The following is a 17,019-nucleotide window of genomic DNA, read 5'->3' as shown; positions in this document are numbered from 1 at the left end:
CTAAAAGAAAAGTCCAGAAGAAAATCCAGTGCATATTCTCAGATAAGCAGCATAAAATCTGGTTTGCTGTTCTGGGATCTTGCCAGATGTTTGTGACCTGGATTGGCTATTGGTGGAAACAGGATACTGGGCTTCAGGGGCAGCGGAACACCCCCAGCTCCGCCCTAGAACCTCACCCCATACTACTATTAATTGTAATATCATTTCTTCTATTCATTCTTCATATGCATGGTATATAAAACCTTAATACATAACGTGTGATATAATTGTCAAAAAAAATCTTTTATCCTCTACCTTTTAAGACACTGCCTATCCTGCTGGATGGTGATGGCACAAGGAAAGCAAGTTTGATCCAGTGAAGACTAACTCAAAATAACCTGTTCCTTAGCAGAGCCCTAGTATTATCATATTGAAAATGCGACCATACCATGCGTCTGTGGTTATGTTCCACTAATAAGTTAAACGATTAACTGGACTTCTTAAAAGGATTATATAAACTTTGGATGCATGACTAGGGAAAGAAACCTGCACTATTTATTCAATATCACAATTCCTCATGTCCAGCCACAAAATAACTTTTTAGGGTGGATAGTGTTCACAATGAGCTCATTTTATTATCCACTAGATACAGATAAGAGTTTTTAGTTTTGGCACAATATAAGTCATCACAAGAACAAAATATAAGAAAACCAATGGACTGCATTAGGGATTTATAGCCCATTTAGTTATGCTTAAACAAAAGAGATCTAAATGAAACAAACTATTTAGGGGTCCTTTTACTAAGGTGCACTGAAAAGTGGCCAGCACTGGTGTAGACACGTGTATTGGATGCACTCAGGTTCATTTTTTAGCGCACCTGCAAAAAAGGCATTTTTGGGGGGGCTGAAAATGGAAGTGCGGCAAAATGAAAATTGGCGTGAATCCATTTTGGGCCTGGGACCTTACCACCACCCATTAACTTAGCAGTAAGATCTCACGCATTAACCGGGCAGTAATTGTCTGTTAGCATACAATGGCGATTACCACTCGGTTAGTGCCACGCACTGGAAAAGTTCCAGCATGTGTAGTGGGAGAACGTAAAAAATGAAATTATCGCCCGGGCCACATGGTATTCAGGTGGTAATTCCAAATTGGCATGCATTGGGCGCGTGTAGGCGCCTATGCGGCTTAGTAAAAGGGCCCCTTATTTTTATTTTGACATAAAACCACTTGTCTCTGAAACATGTTCAAAACAGAATAATTCATCTGTGCATCTAAAAGGTAAACTTCTACAAAACAGATGAATATGTGATCCCATCAGGCTTATTTTCGAAAGAGAAAGACGCCCATATTTCGATCCAAATCGGGAGATAGGTGACTTTCTCCCAGTGGGCGCCCAAATCGATTTTGGGCGCCTCCAACTGCAGTCTGTCGCGGGAATGGCCAAAGTTGACGGGGCGTGTCGGAGGCGTGGTGAAGGCAGGACTGGGGCGTGTTTATCGGCCGAGGAGAGCTGGGTGCCCTTGACCGATAATGGAAAAAAGAAGGGCGCCAGTAGCGAGAATTTGGGCTGCTTTTTTTGGACCCTTTTTTTCATGAACAAGTCTCCAAAAGTGCCCCAACTGCCCAGATGACCACCCGAGGGAATTGGGGATGACCTCCCCTGACTCCCCCAGTGGTCACTAACCCCCTCAAACCAAAAAAAAAAAGAACTTAAAATTTTTTTTTCCAGCCTGTATGCCAGCCTCAAATGTCATACCCAGCTCCATCACAGCAGTATGCAGGTCCCTGGAGCAGTTGTTAGTGGGTGCAGTGCACTTCAGGCAGGTGGACTCAGGCCCCCCCCCCCTACCTGTTACACTTGTGGTGGTAAATGGGAGCCCTCCAACCCCCCCCCCCCCCAAAACCCACTGTACCCACATGTAGGTGCCCCCCTTCACCCATAAGTACTATGGTACTGGTGTAGAGTTGTGGGGAGTGGGTTTTGGGGGGGATTTGGGGAGCTCAGCACCCAAGGGAAGGGAGCTATGGATTTGGGAGGTATTTTACTGTTTTTTTTTTACTTTTTACAAGTGCCCCCTAGGGTGCCCGGTTGGTGTCCTGGCATGTGAGGGGGACCAGTGCACTACGTATCCTGGCCCTGCCCACGACCAAATGCCTTGGATGCCAACAATACACAGTCAGAAGTAGCATCAAAAGCAATTATGAGATGACAAAGAGGGGCATAATCGAAAGGGGCATCTTTCGTTTTGATAATACGGTCGGGGACGCTGAAATCTTGACATTTAGGTCGTCCCTAGAGATGGTCGTCCTTAGACTTGGTCGTTTCTGATTTTCGGCGATAATGGAAACTAAGGACGCCCATCTCAGAAACGACCAAATGCAAGCCCTTTGGTTGTGGGAGGAGCCAGTATTCATAGTGCACTGGTCCCCCTGACATGTCAGGACACCAACCGGGCACTGAAGTGGACTTCAGAAAAAGCTCCCAGGTACATAGCTCCCTTACCTTGTGTGCTGAGCCCACCAAAACCCACTACCCACAACTGTATACCACTACCATAGCCCTTAGGGGTGAAGGGGGCACCGAGGTGTGGGTACAGTGGGTTTGTGGTGGGCTTTGGAGGGCTCACATTTACCACCACAAGTGTAACAGGTGGGGGGGGGGGATGGGCCTGGGTCCGCCTACCTGAAATGCACTGCACCCACTTAAACTGCTCCAGGGATCTGCATACTGCTGCGATGGAGCTGAGTATGACATTTGAGGCTGGCATAAAGGCTGGCACAAAATATTTTTAAAGTTCTTTTTCAAGGGTGGGAGGGAGTTAGTGACCAGTGGGGGAGTAAGGGGAGGTCATCCCTGATTCCCTCCAGTGGTCATCTGGTCAGTTCGGGCACCTTTTTGTGCCTTGGTCGTAAGAAAAACTGGACCAGGTAAAGTCATCCAAATGCTCATCAGGGACGCCCTTTTTTCCCATTATGGATCAAGGACGCCCATGTGTTAGGCACACCCAAGACCCGCCTTCGCTATACCTCCTACGTGTCCCGGGAACTTTGGTCGTCCCCGCGATGGAAAGCAGTTGGGGATGCCCAAAATCGGCTTTCGTTATGCCGATTTGGGCGACCCTGTGAGAAGGACGCCCATCTTCTGATTTGTGTCGAAAGATGGGCGTCCTTCTCTTTCCAAAATAAGCGTGAAAGTGTCCTTCGCTTATCCCCTCTCGATTAAAAATGTAATTGTGCAATTAAAGGTATGTTGTTGTTTTTTTTTACCCCATTGCAGCTCTTTGTGACTCTGGGCAAGTCACTTAACCTTCCATTAGCTAGAGCTGCAAGGAGCAGCAGTAGAAAAAAAACCAACAACATACCTTTAAATCATGTGATTAATCGCAATTACAAATTTTAATCAAAATGCAGCACTAAATGAAAGAATAAAAAGTAATGAAAAGATAGAAATACAAAATACAAACTGACAAATTAAATAATCTAAAACAGCATGCAGAATAGCTATAAACAGCCTATTTCAGAACTGCAGCCTTAATATTCAGGTGTTATGCTTGGGACAGCTATCTAGACAGTTTTATGACTGAATATTGCTGCTAATTGGGCAATCTTCAGCTCTGCTCAAGCTGTGCCATGGACTTTCCAGAACTGATCAGAGGAAATATTCAGCAGCAGTATCCAGTTAGTGCCATTGAACATTCCTCTTACCGGCACTTATCTGGGCAGGAGCTGCTCCTATCTAGGTAACTCTCTGTATTTTCCTTTCCACATTTCCTATATATCTTTTGGAGGAAGGGCTATGAAAGTACAGACTTTTCACCTTTAGTTTGGGACATAACCAGCCAATTTGGCTTTTCAGGATACTTAGAAAGAATATGCATGAGATAGATTTATAAACAATGGAGGAAGGCTGTGTCATGCATTGCTATTGTGGATATCCTGAACACTTAAATGATTTATTTATTTATTTATTTGTGGTTCATTTGTATCCCACATTTTCCCACACATGCAGGCACAATGTGGCTTACAGAAAAATTAGGAAAATTTACAATATAGAAAACAGTGTAAAGTTGACAAAGAATAAACAAGGGGAGCAGTTGCTAACAGTAGATAACTAAGCAGGTTGGGGGATGCGTTGGGAATATCAATCAGCTGAGTAATTAGGGGAGTACGTTTTAGCAAAGGAGTAGGTTTTTAGCAATTTCTTGAAGAGGATGTGGTCCATTTGTGTTTTGAGGTGTTGCGGAAGAGCATTCCAGTATTTAGGACTCCAGTAGCGGAAAGAAGAGGAGAAAATCATCTTATATTTGATGCCCTTGCAGTTTGGGAAGTGTAGTTGGAGATATGACCGTGCTGCAGGCATGGCATTCCTTGGTGGAAGATCAATCAGGTGGAGCATATAGTCCGGGGCAAGACCACAGATGATTTTGTGGGTTAAGGAGCAGATTTTAAAAAGAATACGTTCCTTTACAGGCAGCCAATGTAGGTTGTAATGCAGAGGCTCAGCATGTGGAAATAGTCACTTTCCCAAAATCAATCTCACGGCAGTGTTCTGGACTATCTGGAACTTTTTTACCTTGCAACCCGCATAAATCCCGCTGCAATAGTCAAGGTGGGACAGGACCAACCAATGCACAAGGGTACGGAACAGCTCTCTGGTAAGGAAATACCTTATGCACCGGAGCCTCCACATAGCATTAAACATTCTTTTGGAGACCAAATGCACATGATTGTCTAATTGTAGGTGCTTGTCCAGATTCACTCCTAAGAGCCTCAGACTGTTGGAAATTGGAAGAACAGAATCCTTAACGGGGAGCGTTATGTCGGATATTTGGTTATGGATGGACGAGAGTATAAGACATTGAGTTTTTTCCTTATTTAGTTTAAACCAGAACACCTGAGCCCAATGTTCAATGGTGGAGAAGCTTGCTTCAATGAGATCAGTGATTTCGGATATGGTGGTATGGAAGGGAATGAAAATGATTGGGTGTGTCCTGGGAATTTGGCTGAAAACTACTGATCTGAGCTGGGATCAGGATGGGAGCATGAATACTGCAGTTCCTCCAACCAATTCATGACAGCTGGAGAATAATTCCACATGACCAAAAAGGGATGATGAGGGTCATGTATATTTTAAATGAGGATATTCACATATATAATGGATCGGCATTGAGCAGTCTTCTTATTCCTATTCATTGTCCAATCCACATGCATCCTGGGATTTTTATTTGACTCCCTTTCATTTCAAAACCAAATCTCAAAAGTTATCCAACACTCTTTCTTTAAACTCCGTCTTATCAGATCCATACATCCTTTATTAACTCCCTCTGCCCTGAACATCCTGATACATTCCTTGGATATCTCCCAACTTGACTATTTAGGCTAGTGTTTCCCAAGTCCGGTCCTGGAGTGCCCCTTGCCAGTCAGGTTTTCAGGATATCCACAATGAATATGCATGAACTTGATTTGCATACACTGCTCCCATTATATGCAAATCTCTTTCATGCATATTCATTGTGGATCACACGAAAAAGAAGTCCAAATCTCCCGTGAAAACAGAACAAAACACAAAAAAGGTGGAAGATAAACCAAAACAGACCAAAAACAAGGGAGTAAGAGCGCCAGAAAAGTTTAATAGGACCCTACACGGTCCGTGTTTCGGCCAACAGGCCTTCCTCAGGGGTCCTGAATCTGACGTTTACAGGTACACCTCCAAGATATTCATGAAACAAAAAACCAAAATACGTTACTGTTCCCTCTAATCTGAGCAGGAGTCTTCAGTATTGTGTTTTCAATCACTAGGGACAGGTGGGTTCCTTGGAGTCCTGCAGAGCTTTCCTCGAAGGAACCCACCTGTCCCTAGTGATTGAAAACACAATACTGAAGCACCACTTCCTACTGCAGCAGAACAGCTGGAGGACTCCTGCTCAGATTAGAGGGAACAGTAATGTATTTTGGTTTTTTGTTTCATGAATATCTTGGAGGTGTACCTGTAAACGTCAGATTCAGGACCCCTGAGGAAGGCCTGTTGGCCGAAATACGGACCGTGTAGGGTCCTATTAAACTTTTCTGGCACTCTTACTCCCTTGTTTTTGGTCTGTTTTGGTTTATCTTCCACCTTTTTTGTGTTTTATTCATTGTGGATATCATGAATCCCTAACTGGCAAGGGGTACTCTAGGACCAGACTTGGGAAACACTGATTTAGTCTTTTAGCGTGGTGGACTTTGGTCCTGGGGAACTGGGTTCGATTCCCACTGCAGGCATAGGCAGCTCCTTGTGACTCTGGGCAAGTTACGTAACCCTCCATTGACCCAGGTACAAATAAGTACCTGTATATAATATGTAAGCCGCATTGAACCTGCTATGAGTGGAAAAGCACAGGGTACAAATGTAACAAAAAAAATCAAAAAAAAAATCAAAGATCAACCTTGTTTTAAATTAATCCAAAATACTGCTATCAGAGTCCATCATCTAAACAAATTTGATCATGTCACTCCCCATCTTAGATCCGCTCATTGGCTCCCTATTTCTCATCGAATCACCTATAAAATAAATAATTCTATTGATATTCAAAACTCTAGCTGCTTCCAGGGCCACCGAGAGACACAGCCGGACCCAGAGCAGAACTGGACCGCCACGTGTTCCATTACCTTTCTGTCTCTGCCTTCATGGGGAGGGGGGCCCGGGACTGGCAAGACTCTTCCTGTCTGCCTGCTCCCACGGTCTGTCCTCTCCTGCTCGTGCCAGAAGTCGGTACCCGGCTGCTTGTATTAATGCGATATTGCACTAATGCAATTATCTGGGTCCTGGGTGGTGCTAGGCCTGTGAAATTTTGCCCTCTGCCCTCCTTCTCAGTGGCCCTGGCTGCTTCTGAACCTCTTTGTCTCCTAAGATATCTCACCTCATATACATAATCAAGAATGCTTAGATCAGCCCAACTTAATCTTCTAGCTATTCCATCACATCAAGAACTCTACCACGAGCACGTCAGACACGCTATGTTTTCCTTTCAAGGACCTAAGTTATGGAATTCTCTGCCTCATTTAAGACAATAGATCTCACTACCCCTTTTCAAAAAAGAGCTTAAAAGTTTCCTCTTTAACAATGCCTACACCTAACTCTTCTACTGATAACGCTATGGGTACCTAGCATTCAAGCTTCCCTGCATTCTAGTTTTTTCCACATTACTCCTCTTTCCTGTCTATATTGTAGTTCTACCTTGGTTCCTTTTGTTTCATGTCAGTATTGTATGTCAGTTCTTCCTTCCCCTATTTTAGATTGCACACCGCCCAGATGGCTTGTTGTTGGGCGGGATACAAAGTCCTAATGAAACTTGTCTTAAAAAGCACATAAAGGGTGTCTCTATAACTTTCCTGAGTTACTCAATGCGTTTGAAACACATTAATTGACACAAGCTGCGATTACTGTTATGTTTCTGCTGTAAATTTCTCTAGATTCTGAATTTGGGCAAATCTACCCCACGGAAACTATGAGAGACACTTTTTCTTCTAGGTTTCCTCTGAGACAACTTAGTTTCCCTATTTCAGCTAATGAGAGAATAAATACACTTTGCTGAGAAAGACTCACTTCAAAGATGAATGTAGAAAGACGGTAGTACCTTTAATAAGCCACCTTGCTCCAGTTGTCCTCTGATATACTTTGATGGGGAGAGAGCCACCTAAGTTAAGATACAGACAATATTGTCCATTATCTGCATCTGATGAAGCAGGTGGAGAAATCCAGAAAACCAAATGGAAAACGGATCTAAATGGAAAAAAAACGTTTGTCAATTTTACTATGCAAATCTAGCAGCAAATAATCATACTTCAAACCAGTGATGAGACTTTAAAGTCTGGCATTTGCTCTTAGGCATTTCCAGAAGGTCCAGCCACAATGCTTTAAACCAGAGATGAGTGACTGGACCTCCAGGCAATGCCCAAGAGCAAATGCCAGACTTCAAACTAGTGAAGACGGTTACTCTTCCAGGTGACACCAAAAACTCCAAAAGAAAACTGAAAGGTTGCCCTTGATGGCACTAGGACTGTCTGGCTGCAGTTATCATGTTTCAGTCCTCTCCCTAAGGTATTTTTCAACGTGCTCTTTTTTTGTGAGATATAATACGGTGCTAATCATATAAGAGTTAATAAGCAACATCGTGTGGAGATGGCATTGGTAGCTGTAGATGGTATCAGATGATAATTAGCTTCATAAGGCTTTTGGCAGCAGAGGCAGGACACCTGTATGTGTTACTTTTGAATAAACAGATATGAGGCATGTCCCTTGTAGATAGCTGTGCCAAGACTTTTACTGAAAGCAGAACATATGGTACCTTTCTTAAAACACCAAACAGTGTTCACAATAGACATTACCAGAGGGTACAAGTAAAATAAACTGTTAAATAATGAATGACTTGGGAATGCTGGCAGCTTAGTCATATGTGTGAAAAAGTCCTCTGAATATCGAATTCTTCCTGCATGCAGTTCAATCTTATATATAGACTGGTATCAGTAGAACTGACAATTAAGATCTTCATTTCACTTCAGGGAATGAGTGATTTATATACCACTTTTAAGTTAACCAATGTGTAATCAGCAGAAAATTGTACAATAATGCATATGAATGGAGGAGCTACCTAGTGGTTAGAGCAGCAGGCTGAGAACCAGGAAAGTCAGGGTTCAAATCCTGCTTCTCCCAATGAAACGTCTTGTAAAGATGGGCAAGTTGCTTCATTTTCTGTTGCCTCAGGTGCAATTATAGGGCTAGATCTAGTAACCTACAATGAGAACCTTTAACCTCACCAAGCCACCTCACTACCCACTCAATAATGAACGCCCACCATATACAACTACCCTAACAACTCTCCTCCTTCTTCCCTCTTCCCTTCCTTAATCGCTACACATTATTAACTGTATCTGATCTCCCTTCCTAATCGCTACACATTACTAACTGTATCTGATTTCCTTATATAACAATGTTAACAAATCTATGTAAGCCACATTGAGCCTGCAAATAGATGGGGAAATGTGGGATACAAAAGCAATAAATAAATAAATAAATAAACACTAATTTGTGTTAGTGTGATTAATGTGAGTTATTAGTAAATAGTTCTTATGTTAAATTGCAATACTACTGTAACACATGTTAATGCGTTAACTAATATTAGTAAATCTAGCCAGATTGTAAGCCCTGGGGGGGGGGGGGGGGGGGGGGGGGGAGGGAGGGAGGGAGGGAGGGAGGAAGGGAGGAAAATACCTATTATAGGGACATAGAAAATGGCAGCAGATAAAGACCATATTGCCTATCCAGTCTGCCCTTTCACACCTGCTCTCTCTTCCTCTCCCTAATATATCTTATGTGCTTATCCCATGCTTTCTTGAACACTATCCCACACTTTCTTTGTCTCCACCACTCAACTGGGAGGCTGTTCCATGCATCCACCACCCTTTCTGTAAGGAACTATTTGCTTACATTACTCCTGAGTCTATCTCCCTTTCACCTTCATCCTATGCCCCCTCATTCCAGAGCTTCCTTTCAATTGAAAGAGATTTGCTTTCTGTGCATTTATGCCGTAGAAGTAGTTACCTGAATGTAACTCACTTTGAGCAACTTGATTTATATCACACCTTTCTCAGTTGCTCAAGGTGAAAAACATTTAGGTATAGTAGGTGTGAAGAAACAGTGTGTTTTAAGCCTGTAAAATGTATTAGATATTTTCCTATTTTAATTATGGCCTGAAGTGTATTTCTCCTATTCGGCCAGCAGGTGGTGTTTCTTTGCTGTAAAGCTGTTATAGGGAACTGAATGTTCTTTTTCCTTAACACAAGCAGGAAGCAAGCAGCAGTATACTTTCAAATCTTGACTGGGCTCCGATTGGCCCACAAGCTCGTTTCCATTAGAGTGTACTGGTTTTGCCTTCAGTCTTGGCCAGGAAGAAAGAGAGACCAATCTCTTTGCTGAGGCTCAGTGAATTATATGTCCTGATCTTCCCAGGTACTGTTTAGCCAGTTGTTTAGTTAGTGTTATAATTGATCCATATTTCAGTTACCTGTTATTGTTTGCCTATTTGCACTATTTTGTTCCATTGTTAAATTTTTATGAGAATAAACAAAATTGTTTGTTCGCTCTGCTTGTCTGGACTGATAAAGAATCCTGGTGGTTTGTGTGTTGGGTCTGTGAGTGCTTTCTGGGAACTGTAGGACCACTGGGTGTGTGGCTCCATAAACCTAGAAATCACTGGGGATAACTGGAGAGTGGGTGACTCACCCAGAGGCGGTTGTGACCCAGTCAGTGGGAGAAGGGTGCTAGTGTAGATCACAAGTGGCACGTGCAGGCAGACCTGAGCTGTGCTGGAGATAGACCCTCTAAGTGGCAACCCCAGGTGGGTGGCTAGGCATTTCATGACAGTAGGCATTTCCCTGTCACAGGAGGGCTTACAATCTAATCCCCCGTTTACTAAACCACAGCAGTGCTGACACAGCCCATTCAAAGTGAATGGGCTGTGTCGGCGGTAACACGGCTTAATAAACAAGGGGGTAAATTTGTACCTGAGGCAATGGAGTGTTAAGGAGGCAATTCTATACGCTAGCCAAATCCAAATAAATGAATAATAAACCAGGAAAATTATAGGTCAGTCCTGACTTAATTTGGACTCTGTTTTAGAAAAAAAAAAAAAAAAAGAAACCCCCCCACACACATACACACCACACAAGTTGCAATTGTAGGGTACTCAACGTTCCCTCTAAGATACACAGGGAGTCATCCAAATGGTGTGCTACTTAGAATGACATGGGGTGTATTCACTAATGAAAATCTATATAATATGTACAGCTCAAAATAATATATATTTTGCGCTGTGAGCATACAAAAATGTGGAGCAAAACAGACCCTGGTCAATCATGCTAAAGAACTCTTGATACAGAAGGCTATAGCCTTTGTCTATTATAGGTAAAAAAATCTCCATAATACATTTATAATTTCAAAATAAGCCTGATCATTTTCAAAAGCACACTTATTCAAAATGTAAAATAATCCCATTCATCACAAAAGCAAAGTGATGGCTGGAGGTATCATACAGCCACCAGTTAAACAACATAAAGGGGCATAACTTCAATCTGTAATTCACCAAAATAATAAATCCACAATCTCACAGAAAAAGTACTTAATTTTCAGACTTGTTATCCAAGCCAGCAAAACATTTCCCTACATGGCCCCTTGTTTCGCAGACTCACTGCTTCAGGGGAATTCACTGCACCTCTCACTTCAGCCAAAATTGCTTTCAAAATGTATTCACTAACCGAAGCTAAATGCATAAACCGCCACCAAACAAATCCATGTATACGGAGTCATAAATCAACCTACTTTTTAATAACTAAACATCCAGAGCCTATAACCATATTTTCACATGAAGTCGAGTGTTTCTTTTGAATAGATGCCCTCGATGTTGAACAGAATAACAAATACTAGCATTGTTCCTTTGTAAAGTTAAGTTTTTACTTTTAATTTGAAACATAAACTTTGCCTTGAACACAAGAAATGAAGAAACCAATATAAACTGTCAATTTGTGAGGGAAAACATTACTCATTATTAACCACTAATGTTATTGGATAGATAATGAACCTACAATACAAACATACTTGTGAGGTGTGGTAAATGTTGCTTAATGAAAACCCTTGTCAGTGCCAACCTACTGAGAGGACACTGCATTTTGGTGATGGAGTTGGCTTTCCACACAATTTCCCACAGCCTGTACATTGTCTGCTAATTTCTTTTTACAACTGCCCTAATGCGAAGGAAAGAGCACCCTTTTTAATGTATAGAGTTATTTAGGGAGACGTTAGGGGTGCAAAGCCCAGAGTTACTAGAGCTAATCTAATGAATTGGTTGAGACTAGGAACATCTTGTTTCCTTTGATTGATTTCTGAATCGATCAGGTCCGAAAGTTCAGCCAAACTGGTGAAGCCTCCAAAACAAAAAACATTTTAATCTCGCGCAGTTACATGAGCATGAATGTTCTAAATTCAAATATAAATGGGGTATTGTACATAGGTGCACAAAGTTGCTATCAAACACAAGCAAGCGCTGTTTATTATCCTTTGACATGAGGTATTACAAACCAATTTCTATTCATTTGCAAAAAATAGATAAGAAGTCCAAAACTGGATGGTGGTTCATGCTCATTTGTCAGGGGCCAATTTGCTGGAGGCTATTTTGTCAGGGGCTTTTTGTCTGTTTTTTTTTTTGTTGGGGCTATTTTGTGCTTGGGCCTTTTTGTCTGGGATATTTAAAATAGACCCCTGCAAAATCAGCCCGTGACAAAAGGGCCTGCCCACAATTTGGCCCCTGACAAATAAGACCCCTGACAAAAGAGCACACCCTTGAGTATTTTATCTGCTCTTGCTGCTGTGTGCCTGATACTTCTGCCCCAGAAGCATTCTCTCTGTTGTGTTCCACCTCATCTGATGCAACTTTCTATGTCCACATAGGCAGGACACAACAGAGACTGCTTCCAAGGCCAGCTGAAGCAGCTTATTGATGCTGCCAGTGGACCATAAGAACGTTGGAGGACTGCCAGAGGGGAAGGGCAGGAGAGATACCAGACTGCGGAGGGTAGGCAGGAGGAAGAGGGAGACATGTTGGACTATGTTGGGAGGTGGGAATAGATGGGGAAAAGAGATTCTGGACCCTCAGAGGGGGGAAGACAGAGTTTTTACTATACTACTTATTTTTGTGAAGGGCTATGGGCTATTTTGTTACAGGGGCTATTTGTCAAGGGATATTTTGTTACAGGCTATTTTGCCAAGGGCTATTTTGTCTGGGTGCTGCCTACTATTCCCTTCCATCTTTCATCTACCCTCCATTACTACATTTCTACTTCTGTATTTGCTATCCTCCTCTCACTAATTATTTTGCCATCCCTTCTTGACCTGTCCCACATGGTTCTGCAATTTCCACTATTTCCCCTTCCTCTCCCCACTGTTGGAGCCCAACATTTCTTCTCCCTATCCCACCCCCTCCACTATGGCCTAACATCTCCCTATCCCTTTTCTCTACACCCCTATCATCTTCCTGTCCCATCTCTCTACCCTCCTGCCCCCTCCCATGGTCAATCATCTCTCTTCCTCTCTCTCCCCTCCATGGTCCAACATTGCTCCCTCTCTTTCCTGCTGCTGTCCCTATCCCATATAAACCAGCATTTCTGCCTACCTCCTCCCCTTCCATTATTCAACACTTGCCTCTCCTTCCCTTCCTTCCCTGGATCCAACATCTTTCTCTTTCTTCACAACTGCCCTCCCATCTAGAATCTATCCCTTCCTCCATCCCCACCACTCTTGAGTCGAACATCTTTCCCTCTCTCTTCCTTCCCTCTACCCATTGCCATCTCTCTCTCCTCCTCCCCTGTTCCCAGGCCCATCATTTATTCCTCCACATCCCTCCCCCGGTCTACTTTAAAATAGCTCCAGAGGCCCTTTGTGGTCCCCCATCTCTTCCCCCTTCTTGCCACCCCAATCCAAGGTCTCCCTCCCTTCCCTGCCTACCTTAAATCATGTTCTTGTTTACAGGGGATCGTTGCCGCTGCAGCAATTTTACTATGTTGCCTGACTGCCCCAGTGCTGTTTCTCTGCTGCCACTGCATTCCAAACAGGAAGTTGCATCAGAAGGGGGTGGACCACGGCAGAGGAACAGTGAGCATTGGGGCAGTCACAGGCAGCATATCAGAATTGCTGCCATGGAGACAATCTCCTGTCAACAAAAACAGGATATAAAGTAGTCAGGGAAGGGAAGGAGACCTCGGATTGGGGATGCAAGAAGGGGGAAGAGATGGTTGACTGTGGGGGCCCCTGGAGCTGTGGGGCCAAGGGCAACTGCCCTATTTGCTCTCCCCTAACACCAGCCCTGCATATTGAGGTGTTAGGTTTGCCCAAAAATGTAATGGAGGAAGTAATTTTAAATATTCAATGGCGCCCTTGGCAGCAGGAATTTACATGAAAGCTATCTGAACATAGTGAAATATTGTCTACAAATGATTTCAATAACTGGAAGTGTATGTGGTTTAAAAATTCTTTATACAAAAGTAGTGCCCTACATAGTAGGATTTAAGAGGAGTTTGTTTTGTTATGGAAGATTCATAGAGAGCAAAATAGGGCTTTAAAAGAAAAAAGTAAAATGATAAATGTTTACAGTATTTTGATAGCGAAATTCCAGCAACAGAGAGATTATTAGTGGATTGTATTATTCTTAGGGCCCTGTTTACTAAGCTGCGCTGTAGGCGCTCAAACCTTTTAGTGAGCGATAAAGCTAGAGACACCCACAGGAATATAATAGGTGTCTGTATTGTTAGCGCATGCCTACAGCGCGACTTAGTAAATGGGGCCCTTAGATTGGTGGGGCCCTTAGATTGGTATGAATGTGAAGAGTGCATGGTTAATATTGAGGGAAGGGTATTTTATGTATATTTGAGATATTGAATAAAGAATCTTTGCAATTAAAGATATGAGTAACAGTTATAATTGCCAATGAATATGCATGAGATCTATTTACATACAATGAAAGCAGTGCATGCAAATAGATCTCATGCATATTCATTGGGGAAATCCTAAAACCAAGACTGCATTGTGGCCCTCAAGAACTGAAGTTGGACACCCCTGGTCTAGCACATGAGGAGCAGGGAACTGCTCATGCATGCTTTAGTGTGTATATTAGAGAGCTGCATGGGAACGGGGTTAGTGGGATTCCTGTGGGGATTCTCTCCTGGTCCACGGGACTTCCATAGAGATCCCCTCCAGGTCTGCGGGGATAGACGTAGGTCCTGTGGGGTTCCCGTGGAATTGTAGTGCCAGGCCAGCCTATATACCCTATCCTTTCCTTGTACCATGGCATCATTAGCACTAAAAATAATAACGGATATGGTAGACAGCATTGAAATCCCCATAAGCACTGAAAGGAGAGTTAAGCTGGGTTATTTTACCACAATTCGGGTTATTTTAGCATAGGGGTGGGCGGGGATGGAGGAGATTACCTGCAGGGACAGGTGGGGATGGAGGAAATTCCAGTGGGGATGGGTTAGATTCCATCAGGGATGGATGGGGACAGGTGAAATTTCTGTTCATGTGCAACTCTCTGTTTTTACAGCAGACTCATTTAGCACACAACTGTTTTTAGCAGAGATATGCTACAGTTTTATAAATAGGTGTGATGCTAATAGCATACAATTGCTCTGAATACAATGGCCGAATTGTGCCTGGATAGTCAATGCTGGCATCTACATTAACATAGGAAATCTTATATACTATATTGACCAAAGGCTCAGCATGGTTTATATAAAAGGGGCTAAAAAATATACAATATGTGGTTAAAACAGAGATCAGTAGTATAATTATTGTAACGAGAAAAAAGTCAAGCTTTCACTTATTTCCTGAATCTGAAATAATAGATTTCCAACTGAATTTCTAATGGTAAAGAGTTCCATAAAGGCACTATTGCATGGGTGAAAAGTCTCTTAAAAGTAAGTGCCAACCTAGGTCTAGAAAAAAGATGGTTGTTGTAGTTTATTTACATGCAATAGCCTAGTTGTAGACCTAGAAGTCTGGATCATAATTAATGACACAAGCTAATCAGGGCAGAAACCATACAAGATCTTAAAAGTCAGACAGAGAATTTTAAAGTGAATTTACATATCTGGACAATCAACGGTGGTATCTGGATAGTTATCCGATTAGCTTAGACAGCTTTTTTCTGTCCTAAGTTAATGGATTGTTAGGAGGGCACCACCACTGAACAGTGGTAAATACCCTGAAAACTCTAGGCTCCACTCCGATTCTCTCCCCAGACTACCCTGGCACTAACCAGACAGTGCCGTGGTGGTCTCTCTAGATTTTCAGTAGCTCTAACTGGTTATGAGGTACAATAAATCTGGGAATCTCCCACTGAATATTAGCCCCAGTATTTTTTGGTGGGTATGAGCCAGAGTTAAGTGCATAACACAGTAAATGGCATCAGATAAAGACCTGACTGGGTCATCCAGTCTACCCAATAAGGCGGCCAGAGCTGCACCTGCCACTCTGTGCAGGTTACAAATAACTTTAGACTCCTAAATAGATATTGATAGCGTCAAATATGGATTATACTTAAATTATAGAGGAAAAGCCTCAATCCTGGCGTGTGCTCCTTATGTTGTATAACAACGTTGGGGAGCACCGCCCGATCATCACTGGCTCAAAAACCTCTATTAAGTAACCCACTTCTATTTTCTTGTTTTAATCAAATTAGATTTCATGGGTACTTAGCTTGCTGCTAGAAAAATTTCTGGGCAGTCCCACAAACGGAATACAGTCATATAAACCCCGTCCACGGCCCGACTTCGGCCCAAGTTTCGCCTTCTTCTTCAGGGTCCGTGGGTCAATCGACTGTATTTCAATCGGCACTAAGCTCGCTTCTGTGACTGTATGACTGTATTCCGTTTGTGAGACTGCCCAGAAATTTTTCTAGCAGCAAGCTAAGTACCCATGAAATCTAATTTGATTAAAATAAGAAAATAAAAGTGGGTTACTTAATAGAGGTTTTTGAGCCAGTGATGATCGGGCGGTGCTCCCCAACGCTGTTATACAACATAAGGAACACACGCCAGGATTGAGGCTTTTCCTCTATAATTTAAGTATAATCCATATTTGACACTATCAATATCTATTTAGGAGTCTAAAGTTATATGTGTGTTGATATATGAAAGATTTGACTGCCTATTGCTCCGTTTGTGATTATTACAGGTTACATATAAGCAATTTTATTGGTTACCATGCCTATATATAAAGGCGCTTCTATATGATGCTGCAATCTCATACAACCATGCTGATAGTCTGGAGTAGTTTTACTATTATAGCCTCCGCATAATCACATTCATTATGATAATTAAACCAACAATCCAGCCATAATGCTAATTAACAACATTGTATTCACTAATTTAATACCCACACTCATAGCTATGATACAAATGTGCAAATTTGATCCTGACCTCTCTTTGCCATTTTCAGGACACATAATGTAG

General features: G+C 42.5%; 1 long non-coding RNA gene across 1 annotated transcript; it reads right to left on the bottom strand.

Moving 5' to 3' along the window:
* Window positions 1-276: 276 nt before the first annotated feature.
* On the bottom strand, window positions 277-16,152 carry LOC115471568. Its single transcript, XR_003942369.1, has 3 exons — window positions 16,053-16,152; window positions 3,338-3,344; window positions 277-288 (listed from the first exon to the last, which is right to left on the bottom strand). It is a non-coding gene; the product is annotated as an uncharacterized LOC115471568 (long non-coding RNA).
* Between the last annotated feature and the right edge of the window lie 867 nt (window positions 16,153-17,019).

The sequence above is a fragment of the Microcaecilia unicolor genome, chromosome 6 (genome assembly GCF_901765095.1).
Source record: "Microcaecilia unicolor chromosome 6, aMicUni1.1, whole genome shotgun sequence".
NCBI lineage: Eukaryota > Metazoa > Chordata > Amphibia > Gymnophiona > Siphonopidae > Microcaecilia > Microcaecilia unicolor.
Note: the sequence above shows the minus strand (reverse complement) of the source record. Positions and strands in the feature narration are given on the sequence as shown.